The sequence below is a fragment of the Chiloscyllium punctatum genome, chromosome 27 (assembly GCF_047496795.1).
Source record: "Chiloscyllium punctatum isolate Juve2018m chromosome 27, sChiPun1.3, whole genome shotgun sequence".
Classification (NCBI taxonomy): Eukaryota; Metazoa; Chordata; class Chondrichthyes; order Orectolobiformes; family Hemiscylliidae; genus Chiloscyllium; species Chiloscyllium punctatum.
In genome coordinates this window covers 54,015,515-54,032,963 of record NC_092765.1, presented here as the reverse complement: position 1 = coordinate 54,032,963, position 17,449 = coordinate 54,015,515, and positions in this window count along the sequence as shown.

The window sequence follows — 17,449 nt, the reverse complement described above, 5'->3', positions numbered from 1 at the left end:
AGATGTAACTAACTTATGCAGTGAATCAAACCGCTCACATTCATTGAATGAAAAAGACTGCACGTCATAATTCAAAATGTAGATATTCTCTTTTTTATTCATTATGTCAAGCTTAACTCCTTCATTTAATGTAACAAACTGCAAACATTCAATCATTGTGTCAAACCTCAATCATTGATTCAATGAATCAAACCTTATTCATTGATTCAATGAAAGAAACTTCACTCATTTACTTCGTGATTCTAACAGCATTCATCCATTCAATGAATCAAACAGCACTCATTCATTTCATGAAAAAAGCTGCACATGCTAATCGAATAAGTAGAGCTTTGCCATTCATTTAATGAAACAAGTTGCACGCTTTCTGTCAAAGAAACCGACTGCATGCATTCATTTAATCAAACAGACTGCACTCGTTAATTCAATGTGTAGAGCTTCTTTCATTCATTCAACCTTTTAAGCTTATCTCATTCATTCAATGCAACAAACTGCAGGTATTCATTCAATGAGTACAGCTTCTCTCAATTATTCAGTGCCTCGAGCTAAACGTTTTGTTTCAATGAAAAAGCCTGAACTTTGTTAATTCAATGAGTAGAGCTTCACACATTGATTCAATACCACGAGTTCAAGGATTCGATTCAATTAAACAAACTACACCCATTCATTTAATGATAAAAAGTGCATGTGCTAATTCAATGAGTACAGCTTCTCTCATTGATTCATCGTTTCGAGTTTAAAGTTTTCATTAAATGAAACAAGCTGAAACCAGTGAATCAGCCATTGATTTATACTTCAAGCAGTAATTCAATGAATCAATCGGCATTCTTAGATTTTATAAGACACATGTAACTAACTTATGCAGTGAATCAAACCGCTCACATTCATTGAATGAAACAGACTGCACGTCTTAAATCAAAGAGTAGAACTTCTCTTATTTATTCATTACGTCAAGCTTAACTCCTTCATTTAATATAACAAACTGCAATCATTGTGTCAAACCTCAATCATTGATTAAATGAATCAAACGTTATTCATTGATTCAATGAAAGAAACTTCACTCATTTACTTAGCGATTCCAACTGAATTCATCCATTCAATGAATAAAACAGCACTCATTCATTCCATGAAAAAATCTGCACATGCTAATCGAATAAGTAGAGCTTTGCCATTCATTTAATGAAACGAGTTGTATGCTTTCTGTTAAAGAAACCAACTGCATGCAATCATTTAATAAAACAGACTGCTCTCGTTAATTCAATGTGTGGAGCTTCTTTCATTCATTCAATTTTTAAGTTTATCTCATTCATTCAATGTAACAAACTGCAGGTGTTCATTCAATGAGTAGAGCTTCTCACATTGATTCAATACCACGAGTTTAAGGTTTCGATTCAATGAAACAAATTGCACCCATTGATTTAATGACAAAAAGTGCATGTGCTAACTGAATGAGGGCCTCCAGCTTAAAGTTTTCACTTAATGAAACAAGCTGAAACAATTGAATCAGTCATTTATTTAAACTTCAATCATAGATTCAATGAATCAAACGGTAATCTTAGGTTCAATGAGACAGATCTAACGAACCTTTTTAGTGAAACATACTGCACACATTTATTGAATTTACAGACTGCACGTGTTAACTCAAAGAGTAGAACTTCTCTTATTTATTCAATATGTCAAGCTTAACTCCTTCATTTAATATAACAAACTGCAATCATTCAATCATTGTGCCAAACTTCAATCATCGATTCAATGAATCAAACGTCATTCATTGATTGAATGAACGAAACTTAACTTATTTATTTAGTGATTCCAAGAGCATGCATCCATTCAATGAATCAAACAGCACTCATTCATTCCATGAAAATATCTGCACATGCTAATCGAATGAGTAGAGCTTTTGCCATTCATTCAATGATACTAGTTGCACGCTTTCTGTCAAAGAAACCAACTGCCTGCATTCATTTCATCAAGCAGATTGCACTTGTTAATTCAATGTGTAGAGCTTCTTTCATTCAGTCAACGTTTCCAGCTTATATCATGCATTCAATGCAACAAACTGCAGGTGTTCATTCAATGAGTACAGCTACTCTCATTTATTCGTTGCCCCTAGCTAAACGTTTTGTTTCAATGAAAAAGCCTGCACTTGTTCATTCAATGAGTAGAGCTTCACACATTGATTCAATACCACGAGTTCAAGGAATCGATTCAATTAAACAAACTACACCCATTCATTTAATGATAAAAAGTGCATGTGTTAATTCAAAGAGTACAGCTTCTCTCATTGATTCATTGTTTCGAGTTTAAAGTTTTCACTTAATGAAACAAGCTGAAACCAGTGAATCAGCCATTGATTTAAACTTCAAACAGTAATTCAATGAATCAATCGGCATTCTTAGATTTAATGAGACAGATGTAACTATCTTATGCAGTGAATCAAACCGCTCATATTCATTGAATGAAAAAGACTGCACGTCATAATTCAAAAAGTAGATCTTCTCTTTTTTATTCCTTATGTCAAGCTTAACTCCTTCATTTAATGTAACAAACTGCAAACATTCAATCAGTATGTCAAACCTCAATCATTGATTCAATGAATCAAACCTTATTCATTGATTCAATGAAAGAAACTTCACTCATTTACTTAGTGATTCTAACAGCATTCATCCATTCAATGAATCAAACAGCACTCATTCATTTCATGAAAAAAGCTGCACATGCTAATCGAATAAGTAGAGCTTTGCCATTCATTTAATGAAACAAGTTGGACGCTTTCTGTCAAAGAAACCGACTGCATGCATTCATTTAATCAAACAGACTGCACTCGTTAATTCAATGTGTAGAGCTTCTTTCATTCATTCAACTTTTTAAGCTTATCTCATTCATTCAATGCAACAAACTGCAGGTATTCATTCAATGAGTACAGCTTCTCTCAATTATTCAGTGCCTCGAGCTAAACGTTTTGTTTCAATGAAAAAGCCTGAACTTTGTTAATTCAATGAGTAGAGCTTCACACATTGATTCAATACCACGAGTTCAAGGATTCGATTCAATTAAACAAACTACACCCATTCATTTAATGATAAAAAGTGCATGTGCTAATTCAATGAGTACAGCTTCTCTCATTGATTCATCGTTTCGAGTTTAAAGTTTTCATTTAATAAAACAAGCTGAAACCAGTGAATCAGCCATTGATTTAAACTTCAAGCAGTAATTCAATGAATCAATCGGCATTCTTAGATTTTATAAGACACATGTAACTAACTTATGCAGTGAATCAAACCGCTCACATTCATTGAATGAAACAGACTGCACGTCTTAAATCAAAGAGTAGAACTTCTCTTATTTATTCATTACGTCAAGCTTAACTCCTTCATTTAATATAACAAACTGCAATCATTGTGTCAAAACTCAATCATTGATTCAATGAATCAAACGTTATTCATTGATTCAATGAAAGAAACTTCACTCATTTACTTAGCGATTCCAACTGAATTCATCCATTCAATGAATAAAACAGCACTCATTCATTCCATGAAAAAATCTGCACATGCTAATCGAATAAGTAGAGCTTTGCCATTCATTTAATGAAACAAGTTGTATGCTTTCTGTTAAAGAAACCAACTGCATGCATTCATTTAATCAAACAGACTGCTCTCGTTAATTCAATGTGTGGAGCTTCTTTCATTCATTCAATTTTTAAGTTTATCTCATTCATTCAATGTAACAAACTGCAGGTGTTCATTCAATGAGTAGAGCTTCTCACATTGATTCAATACCACGAGTTTAAGGTTTCGATTCAATGAAACAAATTGCACCCATTGATTTAATGACAAAAAGTGCATGTGCTAATTGAATGAGGGCCTCCAGCTTAAAGTTTTCACTTAATGAAACAAGCTGAAACAATTGAATCAGTCATTTATTTAAACTTCAATCATAGATTCAATGAATCAAACGGTAATCTTAAATTCAATGAGACAGATCTAACGAACCTTTTTAGTGAAACATACTGCACACATTTATTGAATTTACAGACTGCACGTGTTAACTCAAAGAGTAGAGCTTCTCTTATTTATTCAATATGTCAAGCTTAACTCCTTCATTTAATATAACAAACTGCAATCATTCAATCATTGTGCCAAACTTCAATCATTGATTCAATGAATCAAACGTCATTCATTGATTGAATGAACGAAACTTAACTTATTTATTTAGTGATTCCAAGAGCATGCATCCATTCAATGAATCAAACAGCACTCATTAATTCCATGAAAATATCTGCACATGCTAATCGAATGAGTAGAGCTTTTGCCATTCATTCAATGATACTAGTTGCACGCTTTCTGTCAAAGAAACCAACTGCCTGCATTCATTTCATCAAGCAGATTGCACTTGTTAATTCAATGTGTAGAGCTTCTTTCATTCAGTCAACGTTTCCAGCTTATATCATGCATTCAATGCAACAAACTGCAGGTGTTCATTCAATGAGTACAGCTACTCTCATTTATTCGTTGCCCCTAGCTAAACGTTTTGTTTCAATGAAAAAGCCAGCACTTGTTCATTCAATGAGTAGAGCTTCACACATTGATTCAATACCACGAGTTCAAGGAATCGATTCAATTAAACAGACTACACCCATTCATTTAATGATAAAAAGTGCATGTGTTAATTCAAAGAGTACAGCTTCTCTCATTGATTCATTGTTTCGAGTTTAAAGTTTTCACTTAATGAAACAAGCTGAAACCAGTGAATCAGCCATTGATTTAAACTTCAAACAGTAATTCAATGAATCAATCGGCATTCTTAGATTTAATGAGACAGATGTAACTAACTTATGCAGTGAATCAAACCGCTCACATTCATTGAATGAAAAAGACTGCACGTCTTAAATCAAAGAGTAGAACTTCTCTTATTTATTCATTATGTCAAGCTTAACTCCTTCATTTAATGTAACAAACTGCAAACATTCAATCAGTATGTCAAACCTCAATCATTGATTCAATGAATCAAACCTTATTCATTGATTCAATGAAAGAAACTTCACTCATTTACTTAGTGATTCTAACAGCATTCATCCATTCAATGAATCAAACAGCACTCATTCATTTCATGAAAAAAGCTGCACATGCTGATCGAATAAGTAGAGCTTTGCCATTCATTTAATGAAACAAGTTGCACGCTTTCTGTCAAAGAAACCGACTGCATGCATTCATTTAATCAAACAGACTGCACTCGTTAATTCAATGTGTAGACCTTCTTTCATTCATTCAACTTTTTAAACTTATCTCATTCATTCAACGCAACAAACTGCAGGTGAAAATTCAATGAGTACAGCTTCTCTCAATTATTCAGTGCCTCGAGCTAAACGTTTTGTTTCAATGAAAAAGCCTGAACTTGTTCATTCAATGAGTAGAGCTTCACACATTGATTCAATACCACGAGTTCAAGGAATAGATTCAATTAAACAAACTACACCCATTCATTTAATGATAAAAAGTGCATGTGCTAATTCAATGAGTACAGCTTCTTTCATTGATTCATCGTTTCGAGTTTAAAGTTTTCATTTAATGAAACAAGCTGAAACCAGTGAATCAGCCATTGATTTAAACTTCAAGCAGTAATTCAATGAATCAATCGGCATTCTTAGATTTTATAAGACACATGTAACTAACTTATGCAGTGAATCAAACCGCTCACATTCATTGAATGAAACAGACTGCACGTCTTAAATCAAAGAGTAGAACTTCTCTTATTTATTCATTATGTCAAGCTTAACTCCTTCATTTAATATAACAAACTGCAATCATTGTGTCAAACCTCAATCATTGATTCAATGAATCAAACGTTATTCATTGATTCAATGAAAGAAACTTCACTCATTTACTTAGCGATTCCAACTGAATTCATCCATTCAATGAATAAAACAGCACTCATTCATTCCATGAAAAAATCTGCACATGCTAATCGAATAAGTAGAGCTTTGCCATTCATTTAATGAAACAAGTTGTATGCTTTCTGTTAAAGAAACCAACTGCATGCATTCATTTAATAAAACAGACTGCTCTCGTTAATTCAATGTGTGGAGCTTCTTTCATTCATTCAATTTTTAAGTTTATCTCATTCATTGAATGTAACAAACTGCAGGTGTTCATTCAATGAGTAGAGCTTCTCACATTGATTCAATACCACGAGTTTAAGGTTTCGATTCAATGAAACAAATTGCACCCATTGATTTAATGACAAAAAGTGCATGTGCTAACTGAATGAGGGCCTCCAGCTTAAAGTTTTCACTTAATGAAACAAGCTGAAACAATTGAATCAGTCATTTATTTAAACTTCAATCATAGATTCAATGAATCAAACGGTAATCTTAGGTTCAATGAGACAGATCTAACGAACCTTTTTAGTGAAACATACTGCACACATTTATTGAATTTACAGACTGCACGTGTTAACTCAAAGAGTAGAACTTCTCTTATTTATTCAATATGTCAAGCTTAACTCCTTCATTTAATATAACAAACTGCAATCATTCAATCATTGTGCCAAACTTCAATCATCGATTCAATGAATCAAACGTCATTCATTGATTGAATGAACGAAACTTAACTTATTTATTTAGTGATTCCAAGAGCATGCATCCATTCAATGAATCAAACAGCACTCATTCATTCCATGAAAATATCTGCACATGCTAATCGAATGAGTAGAGCTTTTGCCATTCATTCAATGATACTTGTTGCACGCTTTCTGTCAAAGAAACCAACTGCCTGCATTCATTTCATCAAGCAGATTGCACTTGTTAATTCAATGTGTAGAGCTTCTTTCATTCAGTCAACGTTTCCAGCTTATATCATGCATTCAATGCAACAAACTGCAGGTGTTCATTCAATGAGTACAGCTACTCTCATTTATTCGTTGCCCCTAGCTAAACGTTTTGTTTCAATGAAAAAGCCTGCACTTGTTCATTCAATGAGTAGAGCTTCACACATTGATTCAATACCACGAGTTCAAGGAATCGATTCAATTAAACAAACTACACCCATTCATTTAATGATAAAAAGTGCATGTGTTAATTCAAAGAGTACAGCTTCTCTCATTGATTCATTGTTTCGAGTTTAAAGTTTTCACTTAATGAAACAAGCTGAAACCAGTGAATCAGCCATTGATTTAAACTTCAAACAGTAATTCAATGAATCAATCGGCATTCTTAGATTTAATGAGACAGATGTAACTAACTTATGCAGTGAATCAAACCGCTCACATTCATTGAATGAAAAAGACTGCACGTCATAATTCAAAATGTAGATCTTCTCTTTTTTATTCATTATGTCAAGCTTAACTCCTTCATTTAATGTAACAAACTGGAAACATTCAATCATTGTGTCAAACCTCAATCATTGATTCAATGAATCAAACCTTATTCATTGATTCAATGAAAGAAACTTCACTCATTTACTTAGTGATTCTAACAGCATTCATCCATTCAATGAATCAAACAGCACTCATTCATTTCATGAAAAAAGCTGCACATGCTAATCGAATAAGTAGAGCTTTGCCATTCATTTAATGAAACAAGTTGGACGCTTTCTGTCAAAGAAACCGACTGCATGCATTCATTTAATCAAACAGACTGCACTCGTTAATTCAATGTGTAGAGCTTCTTTCATTCATTCAACCTTTTAAGCTTATCTCATTCATTCAATGCAACAAACTGCAGGTATTCATTCAATGAGTACAGCTTCTCTCAATTATTCAGTGCCTCGAGCTAAACGTTTTGTTTCAATGAAAAAGCCTGAACTTTGTTAATTCAATGAGTAGAGCTTCACACATTGATTCAATACCACGAGTTCAAGGATTCGATTCAATTAAACAAACTACACCCATTCATTTAATGATAAAAAGTGCATGTGCTAATTCAATGAGTACAGCTTCTCTCATTGATTCATCGTTTCGAGTTTAAAGTTTTCATTAAATGAAACAAGCTGAAACCAGTGAATCAGCCATTGATTTATACTTCAAGCAGTAATTCAATGAATCAATCGGCATTCTTAGATTTTATAAGACACATGTAACTAACTTATGCAGTGAATCAAACCGCTCACATTCATTGAATGAAACAGACTGCACGTCTTAAATCAAAGAGTAGAACTTCTCTTATTTATTCATTACGTCAAGCTTAACTCCTTCATTTAATATAACAAACTGCAATCATTGTGTCAAACCTCAATCATTGATTAAATGAATCAAACGTTATTCATTGATTCAATGAAAGAAACTTCACTCATTTACTTAGCGATTCCAACTGAATTCATCCATTCAATGAATAAAACAGCACTCATTCATTCCATGAAAAAATCTGCACATGCTAATCGAATAAGTAGAGCTTTGCCATTCATTTAATGAAACAAGTTGTATGCTTTCTGTTAAAGAAACCAACTGCATGCATTCATTTAATAAAACAGACTGCTCTCGTTAATTCAATGTGTGGAGCTTCTTTCATTCATTCAATTTTTAAGTTTATCTCATTCATTCAATGTAACAAACTGCAGGTGTTCATTCAATGAGTAGAGCTTCTCACATTGATTCAATACCACGAGTTTAAGGTTTCGATTCAATGAAACAAATTGCACCCATTGATTTAATGACAAAAAGTGCATGTGCTAACTGAATGAGGGCCTCCAGCTTAAAGTTTTCACTTAATGAAACAAGCTGAAACAATTGAATCAGTCATTTATTTAAACTTCAATCATAGATTCAATGAATCAAACGGTAATCTTAGGTTCAATGAGACAGATCTAACGAACCTTTTTAGTGAAACATACTGCACACATTTATTGAATTTACAGACTGCACGTGTTAACTCAAAGAGTAGAACTTCTCTTATTTATTCAATATGTCAAGCTTAACTCCTTCATTTAATATAACAAACTGCAATCATTCAATCATTGTGCCAAACTTCAATCATCGATTCAATGAATCAAACGTCATTCATTGATTGAATGAACGAAACTTAACTTATTTATTTAGTGATTCCAAGAGCATGCATCCATTCAATGAATCAAACAGCACTCATTCATTCCATGAAAATATCTGCACATGCTAATCGAATGAGTAGAGCTTTTGCCATTCATTCAATGATACTAGTTGCACGCTTTCTGTCAAAGAAACCAACTGCCTGCATTCATTTCATCAAGCAGATTGCACTTGTTAATTCAATGTGTAGAGCTTCTTTCATTCAGTCAACGTTTCCAGCTTATATCATGCATTCAATGCAACAAACTGCAGGTGTTCATTCAATGAGTACAGCTACTCTCATTTATTCGTTGCCCCTAGCTAAACGTTTTGTTTCAATGAAAAAGCCTGCACTTGTTCATTCAATGAGTAGAGCTTCACACATTGATTCAATACCACGAGTTCAAGGAATCGATTCAATTAAACAAACTACACCCATTCATTTAATGATAAAAAGTGCATGTGTTAATTCAAAGAGTACAGCTTCTCTCATTGATTCATTGTTTCGAGTTTAAAGTTTTCACTTAATGAAACAAGCTGAAACCAGTGAATCAGCCATTGATTTAAACTTCAAACAGTAATTCAATGAATCAATCGGCATTCTTAGATTTAATGAGACAGATGTAACTATCTTATGCAGTGAATCAAACCGCTCATATTCATTGAATGAAAAAGACTGCACGTCATAATTCAAAAAGTAGATCTTCTCTTTTTTATTCCTTATGTCAAGCTTAACTCCTTCATTTAATGTAACAAACTGCAAACATTCAATCAGTATGTCAAACCTCAATCATTGATTCAATGAATCAAACCTTATTCATTGATTCAATGAAAGAAACTTCACTCATTTACTTAGTGATTCTAACAGCATTCATCCATTCAATGAATCAAACAGCACTCATTCATTTCATGAAAAAAGCTGCACATGCTAATCGAATAAGTAGAGCTTTGCCATTCATTTAATGAAACAAGTTGGACGCTTTCTGTCAAAGAAACCGACTGCATGCATTCATTTAATCAAACAGACTGCACTCGTTAATTCAATGTGTAGAGCTTCTTTCATTCATTCAACTTTTTAAGCTTATCTCATTCATTCAATGCAACAAACTGCAGGTATTCATTCAATGAGTACAGCTTCTCTCAATTATTCAGTGCCTCGAGCTAAACGTTTTGTTTCAATGAAAAAGCCTGAACTTTGTTAATTCAATGAGTAGAGCTTCACACATTGATTCAATACCACGAGTTCAAGGATTCGATTCAATTAAACAAACTACACCCATTCATTTAATGATAAAAAGTGCATGTGCTAATTCAATGAGTACAGCTTCTCTCATTGATTCATCGTTTCGAGTTTAAAGTTTTCATTTAATAAAACAAGCTGAAACCAGTGAATCAGCCATTGATTTAAACTTCAAGCAGTAATTCAATGAATCAATCGGCATTCTTAGATTTTATAAGACACATGTAACTAACTTATGCAGTGAATCAAACCGCTCACATTCATTGAATGAAACAGACTGCACGTCTTAAATCAAAGAGTAGAACTTCTCTTATTTATTCATTACGTCAAGCTTAACTCCTTCATTTAATATAACAAACTGCAATCATTGTGTCAAAACTCAATCATTGATTCAATGAATCAAACGTTATTCATTGATTCAATGAAAGAAACTTCACTCATTTACTTAGCGATTCCAACTGAATTCATCCATTCAATGAATAAAACAGCACTCATTCATTCCATGAAAAAATCTGCACATGCTAATCGAATAAGTAGAGCTTTGCCATTCATTTAATGAAACAAGTTGTATGCTTTCTGTTAAAGAAACCAACTGCATGCATTCATTTAATAAAACAGACTGCTCTCGTTAATTCAATGTGTGGAGCTTCTTTCATTCATTCAATTTTTAAGTTTATCTCATTCATTCAATGTAACAAACTGCAGGTGTTCATTCAATGAGTAGAGCTTCTCACATTGATTCAATACCACGAGTTTAAGGTTTCGATTCAATGAAACAAATTGCACCCATTGATTTAATGACAAAAAGTGCATGTGCTAACTGAATGAGGGCCTCCAGCTTAAAGTTTTCACTTAATGAAACAAGCTGAAACAATTGAATCAGTCATTTATTTAAACTTCAATCATAGATTCAATGAATCAAACGGTAATCTTAGGTTCAATGAGACAGATCTAACGAACCTTTTTAGTGAAACATACTGCACACATTTATTGAATTTACAGACTGCACGTGTTAACTCAAAGAGTAGAACTTCTCTTATTTATTCAATATGTCAAGCTTAACTCCTTCATTTAATATAACAAACTGCAATCATTCAATCATTGTGCCAAACTTCAATCATTGATTCAATGAATCAAACGTCATTCATTGATTGAATGAACGAAACTTAACTTATTTATTTAGTGATTCCAAGAGCATGCATCCATTCAATGAATCAAACAGCACTCATTCATTCCATGAAAATATCTGCACATGCTAATCGAATGAGTAGAGCTTTTGCCATTCATTCAATGATACTAGTTGCACGCTTTCTGTCAAAGAAACCAACTGCCTGCATTCATTTCATCAAGCAGATTGCACTTGTTAATTCAATGTGTAGAGCTTCTTTCATTCAGTCAACGTTTCCAGCTTATATCATGCATTCAATGCAACAAACTGCAGGTGTTCATTCAATGAGTACAGCTACTCTCATTTATTCGTTGCCCCTAGCTAAACGTTTTTTTTCAATGAAAAAGCCTGCACTTGTCCATTCAATGAGTAGAGCTTCACACATTGATTCAATACCACGAGTTCAAGGAATCGATTCAATTAAACAAACTACACCCATTCATTTAATGATAAAAAGTGCATGTGTTAATTCAAAGAGTACAGCTTCTCTCATTGATTCATTGTTTCGAGTTTAAAGTTTTCACTTAATGAAACAAGCTGAAACCAGTGAATCAGCCATTGATTTAAACTTCAAACAGTAATTCAATGAATCAATCGGCATTCTTAGATTTAATGAGACAGATGTAACTATCTTATGCAGTGAATCAAACCGCTCATATTCATTGAATGAAAAAGACTGCACGTCATAATTCAAAAAGTAGATCTTCTCTTTTTTATTCCTTATGTCAAGCTTAACTCCTTCATTTAATGTAACAAACTGCAAACATTCAATCAGTATGTCAAACCTCAATCATTGATTCAATGAATCAAACCTTATTCATTGATTCAATGAAAGAAACTTCACTCATTTACTTAGTGATTCTAACAGCATTCATCCATTCAATGAATCAAACAGCACTCATTCATTTCATGAAAAAAGCTGCACATGCTAATCGAATAAGTAGAGCTTTGCCATTCATTTAATGAAACAAGTTGGACGCTTTCTGTCAAAGAAACCGACTGCATGCATTCATTTAATCAAACAGACTGCACTCGTTAATTCAATGTGTAGAGCTTCTTTCATTCATTCAACTTTTTAAGCTTATCTCATTCATTCAATGCAACAAACTGCAGGTATTCATTCAATGAGTACAGCTTCTCTCAATTATTCAGTGCCTCGAGCTAAACGTTTTGTTTCAATGAAAAAGCCTGAACTTTGTTAATTCAATGAGTAGAGCTTCACACATTGATTCAATACCACGAGTTCAAGGATTCGATTCAATTAAACAAACTACACCCATTCATTTAATGATAAAAAGTGCATGTGCTAATTCAATGAGTACAGCTTCTCTCATTGATTCATCGTTTCGAGTTTAAAGTTTTCATTTAATAAAACAAGCTGAAACCAGTGAATCAGCCATTGATTTAAACTTCAAGCAGTAATTCAATGAATCAATCGGCATTCTTAGATTTTATAAGACACATGTAACTAACTTATGCAGTGAATCAAACCGCTCACATTCATTGAATGAAACAGACTGCACGTCTTAAATGAAAGAGTAGAACTTCTCTTATTTATTCATTACGTCAAGCTTAACTCCTTCATTTAATATAACAAACTGCAATCATTGTGTCAAAACTCAATCATTGATTCAATGAATCAAACGTTATTCATTGATTCAATGAAAGAAACTTCACTCATTTACTTAGCGATTCCAACTGAATTCATCCATTCAATGAATAAAACAGCACTCATTCATTCCATGAAAAAATCTGCACATGCTAATCGAATAAGTAGAGCTTTGCCATTCATTTAATGAAACAAGTTGTATGCTTTCTGTTAAAGAAACCAACTGCATGCATTCATTTAATCAAACAGACTGCTCTCGTTAATTCAATGTGTGGAGCTTCTTTCATTCATTCAATTTTTAAGTTTATCTCATTCATTCAATGTAACAAACTGCAGGTGTTCATTCAATGAGTAGAGCTTCTCACATTGATTCAATACCACGAGTTTAAGGTTTCGATTCAATGAAACAAATTGCACCCATTGATTTAATGACAAAAAGTGCATGTGCTAATTGAATGAGGGCCTCCAGCTTAAAGTTTTCACTTAATGAAACAAGCTGAAACAATTGAATCAGTCATTTATTTAAACTTCAATCATAGATTCAATGAATCAAACGGTAATCTTAAGTTCAATGAGACAGATCTAACGAACCTTTTTAGTGAAATATACTGCACACATTTATTGAATTTACAGACTGCACGTGTTAACTCAAAGAGTAGAGCTTCTCTTATTTATTCAATATGTCAAGCTTAACTCCTTCATTTAATATAACAAACTGCAATCATTCAATCATTGTGCCAAACTTCAATCATCGATTCAATGAATCAAACGTCATTCATTGATTGAATGAACGAAACTTAACTTATTTATTTAGTGATTCCAAGAGCATGCATCCATTCAATGAATCAAACAGCACTCATTCATTCCATGAAAATATCTGCACATGCTAATCGAATGAGTAGAGCTTTTGCCATTCATTCAATGATACTAGTTGCACGCTTTCTGTCAAAGAAACCAACTGCCTGCATTCATTTCATCAAGCAGATTGCACTTGTTAATTCAATGTGTAGAGCTTCTTTCATTCAGTCAACGTTTCCAGCTTATATCATGCATTCAATGCAACAAACTGCAGGTGTTCATTCAATGAGTACAGCTACTCTCATTTATTCGTTGCCCCTAGCTAAACGTTTTGTTTCAATGAAAAAGCCAGCACTTGTTCATTCAATGAGTAGAGCTTCACACATTGATTCAATACCACGAGTTCAAGGAATCGATTCAATTAAACAAACTACACCCATTCATTTAATGATAAAAAGTGCATGTGTTAATTCAAAGAGTACAGCTTCTCTCATTGATTCATTGTTTCGAGTTTAAAGTTTTCACTTAATGAAACAAGCTGAAACCAGTGAATCAGCCATTGATTTAAACTTCAAACAGTAATTCAATGAATCAATCGGCATTCTTAGATTTAATGAGACAGATGTAACTATCTTATGCAGTGAATCAAACCGCTCATATTCATTGAATGAAAAAGACTGCACGTCATAATTCAAAAAGTAGATCTTCTCTTTTTTATTCCTTATGTCAAGCTTAACTCCTTCATTTAATGTAACAAACTGCAAACATTCAATCAGTATGTCAAACCTCAATCATTGATTCAATGAATCAAACCTTATTCATTGATTCAATGAAAGAAACTTCACTCATTTACTTAGTGATTCTAACAGCATTCATCCATTCAATGAATCAAACAGCACTCATTCATTTCATGAAAAAAGCTGCACATGCTAATCGAATAAGTAGAGCTTTGCCATTCATTTAATGAAACAAGTTGGACGCTTTCTGTCAAAGAAACCGACTGCATGCATTCATTTAATCAAACAGACTGCACTCGTTAATTCAATGTGTAGAGCTTCTTTCATTCATTCAACTTTTTAAGCTTATCTCATTCATTCAATGCAACAAACTGCAGGTATTCATTCAATGAGTACAGCTTCTCTCAATTATTCAGTGCCTCGAGCTAAACGTTTTGTTTCAATGAAAAAGCCTGAACTTTGTTAATTCAATGAGTAGAGCTTCACGAGTTCAAGGATTCGATTCAATACCACGAGTTCAAGGATTCGATTCAATTAAACAAACTACACCCATTCATTTAATGATAAAAAGTGCATGTGCTAATTCAATGAGTACAGCTTCTCTCATTGATTCATCGTTTCGAGTTTAAAGTTTTCATTTAATGAAACAAGCTGAAACCAGTGAATCAGCCATTGATTTAAACTTCAAGCAGTAATTCAATGAATCAATCGGCATTCTTAGATTTTATAAGACACATGTAACTAACTTATGCAGTGAATCAAACCGCTCACATTCATTGAATGAAACAGACTGCACGTCTTAAATCAAAGAGTAGAACTTCTCTTATTTATTCATTATGTCAAGCTTAACTCCTTCATTTAATATAACAAACTGCAATCATTGTGTCAAATCTCAATCATTGATTCAATGAATCAAACGTTATTCATTGATTCAATGAAAGAAACTTCACTCATTTACTTAGCGATTCCAACTGAATTCATCCATTCAATGAATAAAACAGCACTCATTCATTCCATGAAAAAATCTGCACATGCTAATCGAATAAGTAGAGCTTTGCCATTCATTTAATGAAACAAGTTGTATGCTTTCTGTTAAAGAAACCAACTGCATGCATTCATTTAATCAAACAGACTGCTCTCGTTAATTCAATGTGTGGAGCTTCTTTCATTCATTCAATTTTTAAGTTTATCTCATTCATTCAATGTAACAAACTGCAGGTGTTCATTCAATGAGTAGAGCTTCTCACATTGATTCAATACCACGAGTTTAAGGTTTCGATTCAATGAAACAAATTGCACCCATTGATTTAATGACAAAAAGTGCATGTGCTAATTGAATGAGGGCCTCCAGCTTAAAGTTTTCACTTAATGAAACAAGCTGAAACAATTGAATCAGTCATTTATTTAAACTTCAATCATAGATTCAATGAATCAAACGGTAATCTTAAATTCAATGAGACAGATCTAACGAACCTTTTTAGTGAAACATACTGCACACATTTATTGAATTTACAGACTGCACGTGTTAACTCAAAGAGTAGAGCTTCTCTTATTTATTCAATATGTCAAGCTTAACTCCTTCATTTAATATAACAAACTGCAATCATTCAATCATTGTGCCAAACTTCAATCATCGATTCAATGAATCAAACGTCATTCATTGATTGAATGAACGAAACTTAACTTATTTATTTAGTGATTCCAAGAGCATGCATCCATTCAATGAATCAAACAGCACTCATTCATTCCATGAAAATATCTGCACATGCTAATCGAATGAGTAGAGCTTTTGCCATTCATTCAATGATACTAGTTGCACGCTTTCTGTCAAAGAAACCAACTGCCTGCATTCATTTCATCAAGCAGATTGCACTTGTTAATTCAATGTGTAGAGCTTCTTTCATTCAGTCAACGTTTCCAGCTTATATCATGCATTCAATGCAACAAACTGCAGGTGTTCATTCAATGAGTACAGCTACTCTCATTTATTCGTTGCCCCTAGCTAAACGTTTTGTTTCAATGAAAAAGCCAGCACTTGTTCATTCAATGAGTAGAGCTTCACACATTGATTCAATACCACGAGTTCAAGGAATCGATTCAATTAAACAAACTACACCCATTCATTTAATGATAAAAAGTGCATGTGTTAATTCAAAGAGTACAGCTTCTCTCATTGATTCATTGTTTCGAGTTTAAAGTTTTCACTTAATGAAACAAGCTGAAACCAGTGAATCAGCCATTGATTTAAACTTCAAACAGTAATTCAATGAATCAATCGGCATTCTTAGATTTAATGAGACAGATGTAACTAACTTATGCAGTGAATCAAACCGCTCATATTCATTGAATGAAAAAGACTGCACGTCATAATTCAAAAAGTAGATCTTCTCTTTTTTATTCCTTATGTCAAGCTTAACTCCTTCATTTAATGTAACAAACTGCAAACATTCAATCAGTATGTCAAACCTCAATCATTGATTCAATGAATCAAACCTTATTCATTGATTCAATGAAAGAAACTTCACTCATTTACTTAGTGATTCTAACAGCATTCATCCATTCAATGAATCAAACAGCACTCATTCATTTCATGAAAAAAGCTGCACATGCTAATCGAATAAGTAGAGCTTTGCCATTCATTTAATGAAACAAGTTGGACGCTTTCTGTCAAAGAAACCGACTGCATGCATTCATTTAATCAAACAGACTGCACTCCTTAATTCAATGTGTAGAGCTTCTTTCATTCATTCAACTTTTTAAGCTTATCTCATTCATTCAATGCAACAAACTGCAGGTATTCATTCAATGAGTACAGCTTCTCTCAATTATTCAGTGCCTCGAGCTAAACGTTTTGTTTCAATGAAAAAGCCTGAACTTTGTTAATT